This window comes from Leptodactylus fuscus, chromosome 5, assembly GCF_031893055.1.
Source record: "Leptodactylus fuscus isolate aLepFus1 chromosome 5, aLepFus1.hap2, whole genome shotgun sequence".
NCBI classification, from domain to species: Eukaryota; Metazoa; Chordata; class Amphibia; order Anura; family Leptodactylidae; genus Leptodactylus; species Leptodactylus fuscus.
In genome coordinates, this window is record NC_134269.1 from 74,749,747 (window position 1) to 74,763,259 (window position 13,513).

The following is a 13,513-nucleotide window of genomic DNA, read 5'->3' on the forward strand; positions in this document are numbered from 1 at the left end:
GGATAAGATGCCAGGCTTCTCCTGGGGTGTAGATCAGGCTTTGTTGGACATTTGATATCTACTATTACATTATTTTATCGATGCATTAAGTTTCTGAGATGACATGCAGGCACAGAGGCTGGCAGACCAGTATCTTCCTCCTTCAGTCTTACTTTCTTAGAGTAAGTTCACACATGGTTTTTTGGACCAGAACCTGAGGTGGAGGCCGCCTCAGGTTCCAGTCCAAAAAACAGGTAGCCGTGACTGAATGCCTGTGCACTGCACCGCCATGCAGTCGCGAACTCCGTTCCAGATTAAGCCCAACGAATGGGCCTAGTCGGGAAGAGGGAGTGTCTTCAGGCCGAATCGCGAGGCAAAATGGCCTGAAGAATGAGCATCTTGCTTCTGACCAGTTCCCATTGATTTCAATGGAAACCATATTTTTGATCAGGATTTTGAGGCAAATGTGGCCTAAAAATCCTGATAAAAAAACTCAGTGTGAACTTACCCTTAAGGTCATTGGAGGGTTCTAGTTACCACTCATTTTTCAGCTGAGGTCCTAAGGAGGTCCTAGATCAAGGCAAGAGCCAGTTAGCAGTCTACTGACTGGACGCAAAGGACAGATATAGTCTAACACAAAGGACTAGGTAGCAAGCTACTACTGAATAATATGAGTGATGGCGCACCTTTCGAATTTACTAGTGGATGTCAGATAATATGTGTGTATAGCTGTGCAGTGGATCTCCAGGATGATTTTTACTGGTGGACCTTAGACAGCTTAGTCAGACACTGACTATACACATACTTACTATAGATGAGCGAACAGTGAAATATTCGAGATTCAATATTCGTTTCAAATAGCCCCTCAATATTCAACTATTTGAATGAATATCGAACCCCATTATGGTCTATGGGGAAAAATGCTTTGTTTCAGGGTTAGCCACACTTCGACTCAGGAGAGTCACCAAGTCCACTATGACACCCCAGGAAATGATGCTAACACCATGGAATGCAACTGGGACAGCAGGGGAAGCATGCCTGGGGGCATCTAACATGCCCACGTACCTGTATTACACCACTATCTTGTCGGAATCCCTGTCAGCTTGCGACAATCAATGCTGGCTCTGCTGGAGGAGGCAGAGTCTAAGATTGGTACACAGCAGTCTCCATTCTGGTCCGATCTCAGGTGTAGCAGTGTTGAGCGCACAGCTCTGCTACACCCGAGATGTAGCAGAGCTGGCTGTGCACTGAGCTCTGCTGCATCCAGAGATGCAGTAGAGATGAGTGTGAGCTGAGCTCTGCTACATCCAGAGATGTAGCAGAGCTGAGTGTGTGCTGAGCTCTGCTACACCTGAGATGTAGCAGAGCTGGCCGTGCGCTAAGCTCTGTTACACTCGAGATGTAGCAGTGCTGAGTGTGCGCTGAGCTGTGCTACATCCAGCGATGTAGCAGACTGGCTGTGCACTGAGCTCTGCTACACCCGAGATGTAGCAGAGCTGAGTGTGCACTGAGCTCTGCTACACCAGAGATGTAGCAGGGCTGGGTGTGCGCTGAGCTCTGCTACACCAGAGATGCATCATCTCGGGTGTAGCAGAGCTAAGCGCACGGCCAGCTCTGCTACATCCAGATGGATCTTAAATCCACTATTCGTATAAATTGGAGGTCACCTGATTTAGCCAGCCAATTACTTTTTCCGATTTTTTTTTCGATGCCTCCATTGTCGTAGTTCCTGTCCCACCTCCCCTGCACAGTTATTGGTGCAAAAAAGCGCCAGGGAAGGTGGGCGGGGATACAAATTTTTAGTGCGTTTGCCTCGCGGTGTTCGATTGTAATTGAATACCTCGCTCATCTCTAATACTTACCTTTCTATTGAAACCATATAAGATGTGGATATTGATGTAATAGTTCTTTTGATTGAGCCTCTGTCTTTAGAAATGCTTTTACTATTGACTTAGAAATGGACACATTTTCATCAGAACATGCAGTAGTGCAGCCTCAGGCTGTTGGCCTGTAATTTAAAATATTCATATCTCAGCATAGTAGTAAAGTATTAAAAACCGTCTGCATATTTTAATGTAGGTCTCTTTGAAGGAAGTGATGATAGGGAAAAAAATTAAAGACCTCATGCTTCTTATACAATCCATATCACACGCTACCTAGGCATTAAATAGATCAGAAAAATAGCTTTTTTTTCTTTTGCTCCAGAAACTTCTCCGACCATGAATTGAGTCATTATAGTTTTCTATCACATACATAAAAGAGAGCCTGTTGGAAAGTAGGGAATGCTCAATTTTCGGTGTTCAACAGAAGTGACACGTCTAAAGGGGATTTGACAGACAGCTTCATAAACTGTGGTGCCTGCTATGATTTAATACCTGGCTCTGTATGGCTGCAAAACCAAGCCAATTTTCAATACTGAATGGGTTTAAGCTTTAGAAGTCCATTTACACTTGTCTTCAGTATACTGTTTTATTGACATATAGGTTTAGCCGCTCTTTGGCAGGATGGATATAGGTTGGTAGGTTGATGGATGTGTGATTATCGACCTTATTGGCATTTACGTAGTGATTTTCAGCATATGCAGTGTATTTCTGCTGAGGAATGAGGCTGTGATTACCATGTGTAAAAGGAAATTGAGACAAAATGCAAGTTAATATAAGTGGTTTTCCATATTTAACAATGCCTTCTATAGAAACCTGCAATCATAGCACTGAATGAATAAACCTCAATTGCCATTTTCCCTGCTGTGGTTTTCCCTCATTATTCTGGATACTCACATGCAGTTTTTAAATTACTTTTTTTGCTAAAACCAGGAATGTATCATAAACTAATTTTTCTTAATGTCAATGCTACAGACAGGCCTTTGCTTCTTTCTGTGCAAAACTGTATAACTCCTACATACCACTGGTTGTCCTGCTGCTTCTAACATAGATGGCACAGTACAGCTTTCTCTCCTATTCAATTCCCTATAGACTGTTCAGAAAGAAGTAGATTGGAAAGGGGAAAAGTATTCAAGTTTTTCAGGAAGACATATCATTGGAAACCACACACAGTTTGTAAGGTCTTAAATGAATGTACCCACTACAATACGGTTTGTAAAATATTGTTTTCCATGTCAAAGTTGTCCATAGGCATTGAACAGTGTAATATCCTTGAAGATTTACTCTAAATCCAGTGTGAGCGGGGAGGAACGCCCCCTCCCCTCCCGATAATACTCGTCTATGGACGAGTACTAGGAGCAGAGGGAGGGGGCATTCCTCCCCGGTCACACAGTACAGCGCTAATGTCGCTGCTGTGGAGAATGATGTTCCTGACAGACTGTCAGGAACGCCCTTCTGACTGTAAAGAGCTACGGTACCTGCACCGATAGCTCTTTACCCAGGACACAGATCAGCTTTCCAGCAGTATATAGAACTGCCTGTGCCCAAATCCAGGAAAGGTCCTCTTTAACAATAATTTGGATTAAAGGGATTCTATCATTAAAATCACATTTTTTCTCAATCACACAATCACACTCCTACCTTTAGATGTCTTCTCCGTGCCGCCATTCGGTAGAAATCCCGGCCATTTTCTTGTGGTCTGTCGGCATGCACAGTCGGCTCTGCATGAGGCCTAGAATTTTGAACCCATCTCCGGAAGAAGATGCGCAGAGAGGCCGTTCTTGAAGAAGATGGAGGCGGTGCTGGAGATTTCTCTCTCAGCGTTGGGGATGCCCACAGTGCTGTTTGAGCGCTGGAGACCACCCCATGTGCTGTGAAAGAACTCATTTGCATACAAACGAAAACAGTGATTTGTACCGAACGGCGGCGCGGAGAAGACATCTAAAGGTAGGCGAAGAATAGTCTTTCTTAAGGCTATTTCTACGTGTGATCGAGAAAAAAAATGTAATTTTAATGATTGAATCCCTTTAAGCATACCAGGCCAAAGATTGCTTATACATTTTCACAGTACCTTACATGCAGTATGTTGAAGAGGAAACTCAGATACAAATGTGGAAAGAATACAATAATGACAACAATACAGCTACAACAAGAAAAAAAGCATCAAAGTAATAATTCTAATTGTACACATTGAATCTGTGGTTTTATAGTGACCTGGACACTGAAGGATAAATTCCCAGCAGTTCCTGTTAGATAGTGTTGTCACATTAACTTTCACATTACCTGGACTTTACTTCATCTTTCGCTGACAGCTGGCTTCATTTCTCTTGGCAAGCATAAGACTTTATCTGGTAATCATGTTTATGCAGTATTTAGCAAGCAAGTTCCTTGACTCTCATCGGGATATAAAACTGAATAAACAACAGAGATCTTCCAGAACGGTTAAACCTTAACCTTCTCACAAAGACAATAAGCAATGAGGAAACATTTTAGGCCTCGTTCACATCACATTTGATGCATCTGGCTAAAATATTAACTGTACGGCGTAGACTGTAAATAACCCAGTTGTATAACAAAGTCTTCCACATAGGCAACCATTAGATACTCCATCCGCGGACTGCCACTGTAAAAATTTTAATACAGTTTTACTGAAAGTCTTATACGTTCTACTCATACTCCATAATATTCACTTTAAAATACTAGGAGTAGGTAATTGAGAAAGGGTCTGGACTGATATAATCATTTAGACAAAGATGAAGGAGGGTGCTACACACTGTAACCAGCAGTGGTGTAACTAGCAAAGACTGGGACCCCCAGCAAGCTTTTTTCTTGGGGCCACCCCCCACAGCATAGCACCCCCTTTCCTGATCCCCACACATTGTAACGTCCCATTTACACACACTATAATGTCCCAAAGTGGCCTTCAGAAGGCAGAATGTCCCATAGTGGTCCCTGTACACAGTGTAATGTCTCATAGCAGCTCCTCCAAACGGTATACTGTCCCATAGCAGCCCGTCCTGACAGTATAATGTCCCACCGTGGCCTCTGCACATAATATTATGCCCAAGAGTGGCCCCTGCACACACTATTATGATCCACAGTGACCCCTGCACACAGTATTATGCCCCATAGTGGTCACTGCACACAGTATTATGCCCCATAGTGGCCCCTGCACACAGTATTATGCCCCATAGTGGCCCCTGCACACAGAGTTATGCACCATATGCACACATATTATACCAACCATAAAGAATTATTATACTGTACTGTGGGCTCTTCTCGGACCCCAGAGTATAATGATTGGAGGCCCAGAGGAGATGACAAACAAAAACCAGTGTTACTTACCTCTCCTGCACTCTGGCACACTCCCTGCTGTGATTTTCAAAACAGTCGCGGTTTTAGAAATTGCAGCATGTCAGTTTTACCAGACAAAAAGCAAAAGTGTTGAGGGCAGCATCTGGTAAAAAAGGTGCAAATGCTTCATAAATGAAGCACAGGGCATAGGAAGGCGTAAATAGCTTAATAATGTGCCCCAATGATTATAAACTACAAAGTAACTAAATGAGCAATAAATAAAATATATTTATCCGGTTACTGTACAGACAGAAGACGACGTGATTCATACGTGAGTCATAACACTCTGCTAATATACTGTAGAAGCGGCATCTTGTTTGGAATGGTTTTTGTATTAGACGTCAGAATACACAGGGTGATATTTACAATCTTTTCATTATATGCCGATGTCTTGTTTTATAAATATTTGTAGCACTTCAAATCCAATAAATATTCTATACTTTCAGAGTGATGTTAGTGAGAATGCCTTCTACAGCCACTCTTAATACTGTTAAACAACAGCTGTGTTTAGGATTATAAAATCCACTGTAGACTCCTTCAGAGATTTCATAGCCATAAATTCACCATTAGACATACAAACCATTTAACCTCCAAATGGTTTGGAGTGTTTTTATTCATCTCATTCCCTTTTTAATTCCAGATACTTTATTGCTCTTTGCAGATATTCCACAATAATGTAATAATTGAGATTGAAGAGATTCATATGATTCAGATACTATCCTCTGATTTATAGCGTTCGCAGTGAATGGAGATTTGAGGCAGTGTTCACACAGCACTTCTTTTCGCTACAGAACTGCATATGGTTAATAATTGCAGTAATGTTAAATGATACTATGATATAGTATGATACTATGATAAATGATAGTATGCAGCTCACCTGTATGCTAACAAGCGGTAGATCATAGGTATTCAGTTTAATGAATGTTACCATACAGGTGAGGTGCGAAGTAACATGTACTATATATTACTGCAATTTAAAACTGCATGCAGTTTCTCAACAGAAAAGTTATTTGTGAACCCAGCCTTATGTATGTTTTTTTGTGTGATTACTCATTATGAAAAAAGTTATATACTTAAAGGGACTTTAGTTCTATTTTGTAGGTGTCTTATATAAAATTAAAAGGAGACACAAATTCAAAGTTATTTAGTCCAAGGTTTTGTCCAGTTTTTAGGGTACCTACACATATTAGGGTAACCACTGCAGCTCATAAACAATGGTCAATAGTCTGATGTGAGTAAAGCTTCAGTTTTACCTGTAGTATTAGGTAGTCATTGCTTACCTGGGTGGATTGGGCTTTGGGCACAGAGGTCCCCATAACGTATGTTCATATCCTTTTATGCCTCATGCACTCCACCGTATACACCGTCACAGGCCACGTCTAGCACACTGACCCACTCATTTCTATGGCCCCATATATTTTGGACCAAGTATTTTCACGGAACAGTGTATGGGGACTTGAACTGTGAGCAAAACTCTGGACAGCATCTATTCCTATCTGTTTTTTGGACCATCCTCTCTGGCCTCAATGAATGGGAACACGGAGGAACATGGATGTCATTCACGTGCCACCTGTGCCATTCAATCACGGATCAGCGACACGTCCACAGTCGTCTGCATGTCACCTTAAAGTCTTTTATACTAAAGCCACATGTAGCGGACCACAACACTTTTCAAAGAAAGTCCGCAGTAATACCATATTATAATCAACATGTGTGCTTGAGTGATACCTGTTCAGGGATTGGCTGCCATGTGTTAGGCCCAACACATCATCACTACAGTATAGATGAATATGACTGATACCATCAGCGCGGTAAATGTTCAGATTTCTTTATTTTACCCATAACCTATACTAGAGTTTTTAGTGCATTTAAAAGCAGTTTTAGTACATTACAGTTAATATGTAATGTATTTTTTAAGCTTTTTTTTCCTCACAGTAGCACTTAGTAGAGGTCAGGCTAGGTGATGGAACAATGTGGCAGTTTTAGGCTTCAGTGACCAGAGATATTTATAAGTCTTTAGGCTGTGTACAAATCAGTGTTGTGAATTGTGTTGTTCTGTTCTATTATAGGAACAAAAAAAGCAGAATTCAGGCTGTGATGGACCATGTTGATAACATCGTGATGTCCATCAGTTTAGTGGAAAAAATAACACTTACTGCAATGCTATTTCTCTACCAAATATGAGAGAATCTGTGGTGGAGATTCCCAATGGATCTGCTAACACAGATGTGGACAAAGCCGTAGTGACAACGCTCTAAGAACTAATACTAGATACAGAACTCTACAAACATCTTTTTATTATTATATTCAAGTCATAACTTGTGAATTTAGGCTCTGTAAAGTATTGCTTCTGAACCCCTTCTTCTTAAATCAGAGCCGCACTATGTTACACAACCCATGGACACCAGTGGCAGTCCTGGAAAAACACGAGTGCCCCTGTCATTTCTGGTTTAGTGTTATGTTATGGGAAAACTGACATTGATGGATTCCGGATCTGTAAACTGAATTGAAGCTGGTATGTCCATCAAAAGAGATTTTCTATAAATGATAACTTACAATGTAATGTGTCAATAACGATTATTCCATAATTCAAGCCATATGGAAGTACTATTCTATATTTTACAGTATCAGTCAAATATAGAGTTATCGTTATGAATTGCAATCATGTATGTCCATGTACATCATAATATCTGGCTGGCTGTCAATATGGAGAGGATTCCACAGCTGGGTCAGTATATATATATTTTATATATATTGCATTCTGGCTGTATTATGCAGCAGATACCCTAGAACAACAACTAGACACAGTGCCGCTTGTGGTTGTTAAGAGCTCAGTTGGGAACGTGGCATCTATGCTCATGCGATTAGGTCCTTGGTAATGGTGGAGCTCGCTCCTGGTAGGGAATGCCAAGAGCTGAGGTTGGTGGAAATGGTGAAAAGGCCTCTTTATACATATTAATTTCAGAAGATGAGAGTATAGATCCATGGGGGCTAAACAACAGCTGCCATTGACTTACCATGACTGATATTTGGATTAGACATTAGCATACAACCATATACATAGACCTGACCAGAAAGCATGCTAATGTCCATATAAATTGGGTTCAGCTGCCGCTAGAAAAGACATATTGAAGCAATAAAGCTTTCCTAGTCATATTACTTAGCCTATTGCCATTATTTGATTTCCAGTATGATTTCCAGTTTAGATTGCTAAACAACAGCTGTGTAGGATGTCGTTCAGCCCAGCGACAATTAAGAATTCATAGAACTCTTGTATTTTGCCATGGGAAAAGAAGCAAATGATTTCAGGGGAGTCTCTCACCGTGAGCCTTTCATGTACTGTACAAATCATAAATAACTTACAGAATAATGAAGTATGCATTGGAATCTGCAGGGGACAGCTGGAGAAAAAGGGAAGCGAGGAGGATCTAGCGATCTTCAAGACTAAAAGCATCTTTAGTATTCATTAGCTGGAAAGGTCATGCACTTAACTAAATAGCAGAAATATTCTTACAAAGGTAAGGCAACCAGGTCTCTATGTGGTATTATGGCATTGTTCATCACAATCTTTTCAACCATTGGTTAGTACTTCCTATAGCAAATTTCAGACAGGCGTACTGGTGCTGGACACTAGAGGTATCAAATATGGCCTATGGTTCTACTGAAGGAGTCCTAGGCTGAAGGGCTGTGACCATATATTGGTTGGAGAGACATACGAAAATAAGTCCTCCTTTGTGGAAAAGGGGAATTGGCTCTAGCACCGCCTTTAGGAAGGTAGCTCTCTATAGATGAATGACTGTTTAATTCTCAGCTGGGCACACATTGTCCCTGTACAGTATAAAGAGGCCTTTTTGAGGCTGCATCTCCTTAATTAGACACATTACCAATTTTGACCCACATCGATGACCTCTCACCCAGGCAGCTCATATGCTACTTTGTACTCATGTCAGACAATAACCTCAAAACAGCTGTCTGTGGATTGGTCCTTCCTTTTGGAGGAGTTTTTCTTGCCTGGCTTTATTCCCAAGGTATGTTACTAGGTTTCATGAAAACCTGGAATTGATCTGTATGGAGCTACCTTATACAAGGTGGTGCTAGAGCAAGTTCCCTTTTTCCACCAAGGTGGACTTATATGTATGTTTCTTTCCCAGAATTATTAGCAGGGCATGCAGGGTCTAATAAGTGCCTATATGATTTGAGGCAAATTTCTTTAATGAAAAATTCAGATGCAAATTTTGGTTGCTAAAAACATGTTTAGGTTGGGGGCCACACGTAGCATAAACACGATATTTAGGTTTAATTGAAGCAGAAATTCTGCAGAGGAGAATTCTGCAGAGGAGAATTCTGCAGACTCTCTGTGAAAAGCGCTGCGGGGAAAAACAAAATCCATTTCCACCATGCTTTTCTTGCAGCGCTTTTTAACTGTAGTTCACTATATGGGGCCTTCTTTCTAATAAAATACACATTAAGAACAGAGACCCAGACATACATAAGCCTATACATAGAATCACATGCATATACATACACACACACACACACAACACACTACTTTGGGAAATGGAAATAAAACCACAGTGCCAACAGATGAAGAAAAATAAAAGAAAGAGCTCTTATATTCTTTATGTCTGACCACTACCCTAAGGCAGGCAGCACCTCCATATGAATTTACTTCTGTCACATCAGGTACATGGGGCTGCATATAGTCACTTGGCCACCAGCTGGGCATCACCGGTTTAAGTAAATGCAAGAACAAAGAACATTTTTGAAAATGCCATTTTAGTTGCTATGGAATTTTAATCCATATCATAGGGAGATGATAGGAATGGATTATGTAACTCCACCCCCGTCTATTGTTCATCTGGATAAATTGTACATGGCATTTAAGATCTATGGCAGCTTAAGAGTGAATATTCATTTCTATTATTTTCCTTTCTTTTTTTGCAACAAAACTATGGTGTTAATTTATCAAATGGATATTTTATATTAATCTATTCTATTGTAATTAACCCTGAAACAAACAATGAAAATTATATTACGTATGTGAAATCTGATAATACAAGAAATCAACAATCTGTCACAATTCTGCCTGATAAGACTTACATGAAAATATACAGTATTATTATATAGCATACATCTCATGTATAATCTGGCTACTCTTTTTCTTTTGCTTTATTGGACATAATGCTGTGTGATTGAATAAGCAAGGCTCTAGTATGACTCTCACCATGGGGGGGAGAAGGACAATATTACAGATGTAGCAAGACCTAAACAAATGAACGTGGTTTGCTATTTTATGTTTGCCATTTCTGTAGCACACCATGGCTGCTATACAATATGAACAAAGCATACCATTTATATTTACTACTAGAATGGCTTTCGCTACATCTGTATTCTGCCTACACCTTTTGAAGGAAAGAGATTGCATGCTGCTAGCAAGTTCACGCTTACATTAGGCTGAACCTTTAGGCTGAGGCCCTACGTTACAGTACCTGCAAAGTGAATTAATTTCTGGTGAATCCCCTCCACACATAAAAAAAAAAATCTGCAGTGGAAAAGTCAATTATACCTGTGGAAATGAGGTATTTTCCCTGTAGGTATAAATAATAATAAGTAATAATAATAAAGGTAGAAAAACGCAGTGAAAAATGCAGCAGAAAAAAAATGCAATGTCTTTGAGTTTTTTTCCTGCAGCGTTTTTATGCTGCTTTGTGCTATGTGGGGCCTAAGACTTATACATATCTTGGATGCATATCTTCAGCAGCTGCAGAATTCTTGTAATACACAATTCTCCTCCTATAGATTATCATAATACACCCCTCTCCTTCTACAGAACATCAAAATACACACCTCTCCTGCTATAGGATATCATAATACACAGCACTCCTGCTACAGACATCATAATACACCCTTCTCCTGCTACAAACATCATAATACACCCCTCTCCTGCTACAGGATATCATAATATACAGCACTCCTGCTACAAACATCATACTACCCCCCTCCCCTGCTACAGAACATCATAATACACCCCTCTCCACCTATATATCATCATAATACACACCTCTCCTGCTACAGAACATCATAATACCCTCCTCTCCTCCATTAGATCATCATAGTACACCCGTTTTGTTTTTTTTAACTGGACAGAAAGTCTTGCATGTCCGACTTTGTGTCTGGTTTTAAAAAAACGGTTTCGCCGCGGAGACCAGAAGACGCTCACGAGCAGTCACGGGCAGACACTTTGCAAACCGATTCAAATGTTCTATTTCTCGGGCAGAAGACGGAAACCTGCAAAGCGGAAACCGGGTGCAGGTGTAAACCCTCTCTAACTTGTATCACAGTGTCCTAAATTTGACTACCATAGTAAATGTCAGGGTGAATATGGACTTTTTGTTGTTTTCAAGGGAAATTCCCCATTACCAGAGACATCTTAAACACATGCACACTAAGCCAAGCCTTCACAGCTTCAACTGTAATATACAATGAAGATTTGTTCACCATCTCTATGTCATAAATGTATCACACATGGCTTTAACTATGGGACCAGAGCTGGAAATGTATGGTCTGGCATCTGAATTTATATGAACTTGTATAGATGCTATGAAGGGATGCAAAAGCAAGTTACCAAAGGTGTATGAAACAAATTCTGCAGTCTTCACAAGAAGTTGTCATTATGGTCAGGGCTGGATGGAGAAAAAAAATGGGAACAACTTCAATCAGATAAAATACAACCTGTGAGTCAGTAGATTTATAGATGAGCTGCCACTTCTCCTGGTATATCTATTGTAAATACACATTAGGGCGATCTACCCTTGTATTCCTCATGAAATAATAAGTTTTGAGTACATATATTTAGAACTCTGTATTATAACATTCCTCTATTATACCTCCTCGTAAAGTAAAAGTAATGCAAGTCCTACAGAGAGATTTTTGGAAATGTAACTAATCACTATTAGCTATAGACTATAGCTGTTACTCAGAATCAATAAGTAGCATTGGAAATAATCTCCATATAGCCAAAGTCAATAAGATGTGTTCCTACACAGTGTGAATCTGTCAGCAAATTATGTATAGAGTCACTGTGTAGGGACATGGATGTTTAACAAGGGGTATGGTAACACACAATTGTAAGTTTAATCATACTTCTCCGGGAGATCAGACAAAGGAACAGTACATTGTGGAACATGCTGCAGAATTTTTATTTCTTGAGGAATGCGGGTGTTACCAAAACAGACTTGTCAAGAGAGGTGACAGGTCTTTTTTTTATATATTTATGTATTCTGCCGGTGACAGTTTCATCACTGCTGTATTCTCTTCTATAGTCTGCAACGTGACTATGCAAAGTGCATCTGTAGAATTCTTTCTAACCACTTGCAGTCACTATATGGCCGTATTATTGGCAATATCGGTGCTTGTGTAGTGATAATGCACTGTACATGATTGTAAGGCCCAATCACAGGCCTCAGTAGTAACCCACACAGGTTACACAGTTACATAGTAGATGAGGTTGGATGAAGACATCAGTCCATCAAGTCCAACCTATAACCCTGCAATCCCCTACAGTGTTGATCCAGAGGAAGGCAAAAAAACCTCATGAGGCTTATGCCAATTGCCCCATTTCAGGGGAAAAAATTCCTTCCTGACTCCAATCTGGCAGTCAGTATAAAAGCCCTGGATCAACGTGGCATGAGAGAGGGCAGGACGCAATTCTATTTATTTGGGATGAAAAATATTTTTATTATATCTCTGCAGTTGTCACGTAAGATAACAATGCTATATCCAGAGTACTAGCCAAATATAAAAAAAATCTATAGACGTCATTGAGGAAACAGAGTTTAAAGGTAAATACAGCAATTTCCAAGTCTGTAAATTCTTTGAGAAATAGAAAATAAAAATGAGCTTTTTTTGGGAGCTTGGGTTAATAAATAAGGGAATTTTATTTTCTGCCATATGTCTCTTCATGTATTCTAGAGATTCAACTGTTCCATGTCATTGGACTCCAGAAACTTAAAGAAAAAGCTGAGTTTCTAACCATGATGTATTAGTTGGTATATGTCTGCGGGATGCAGGCAGTCTGCGCCCTACAGTGAACCATTGCTTCATCTAACAGCAGGTAGATGTGGCCTTTTTTCACTGATATGATTTATGACAATGTCCTTTTCAGTGAATGGTTTTTGGTTAGGGATTCAGGAGACATGGTTACCCTTGATGCAGGTTGTAAGTTTGCATATTCTTATCAAAATATCAACTAATACCGCATGGTTATGAGCTCATTTTTTGCAGGATGTAGCCAAGCCCTC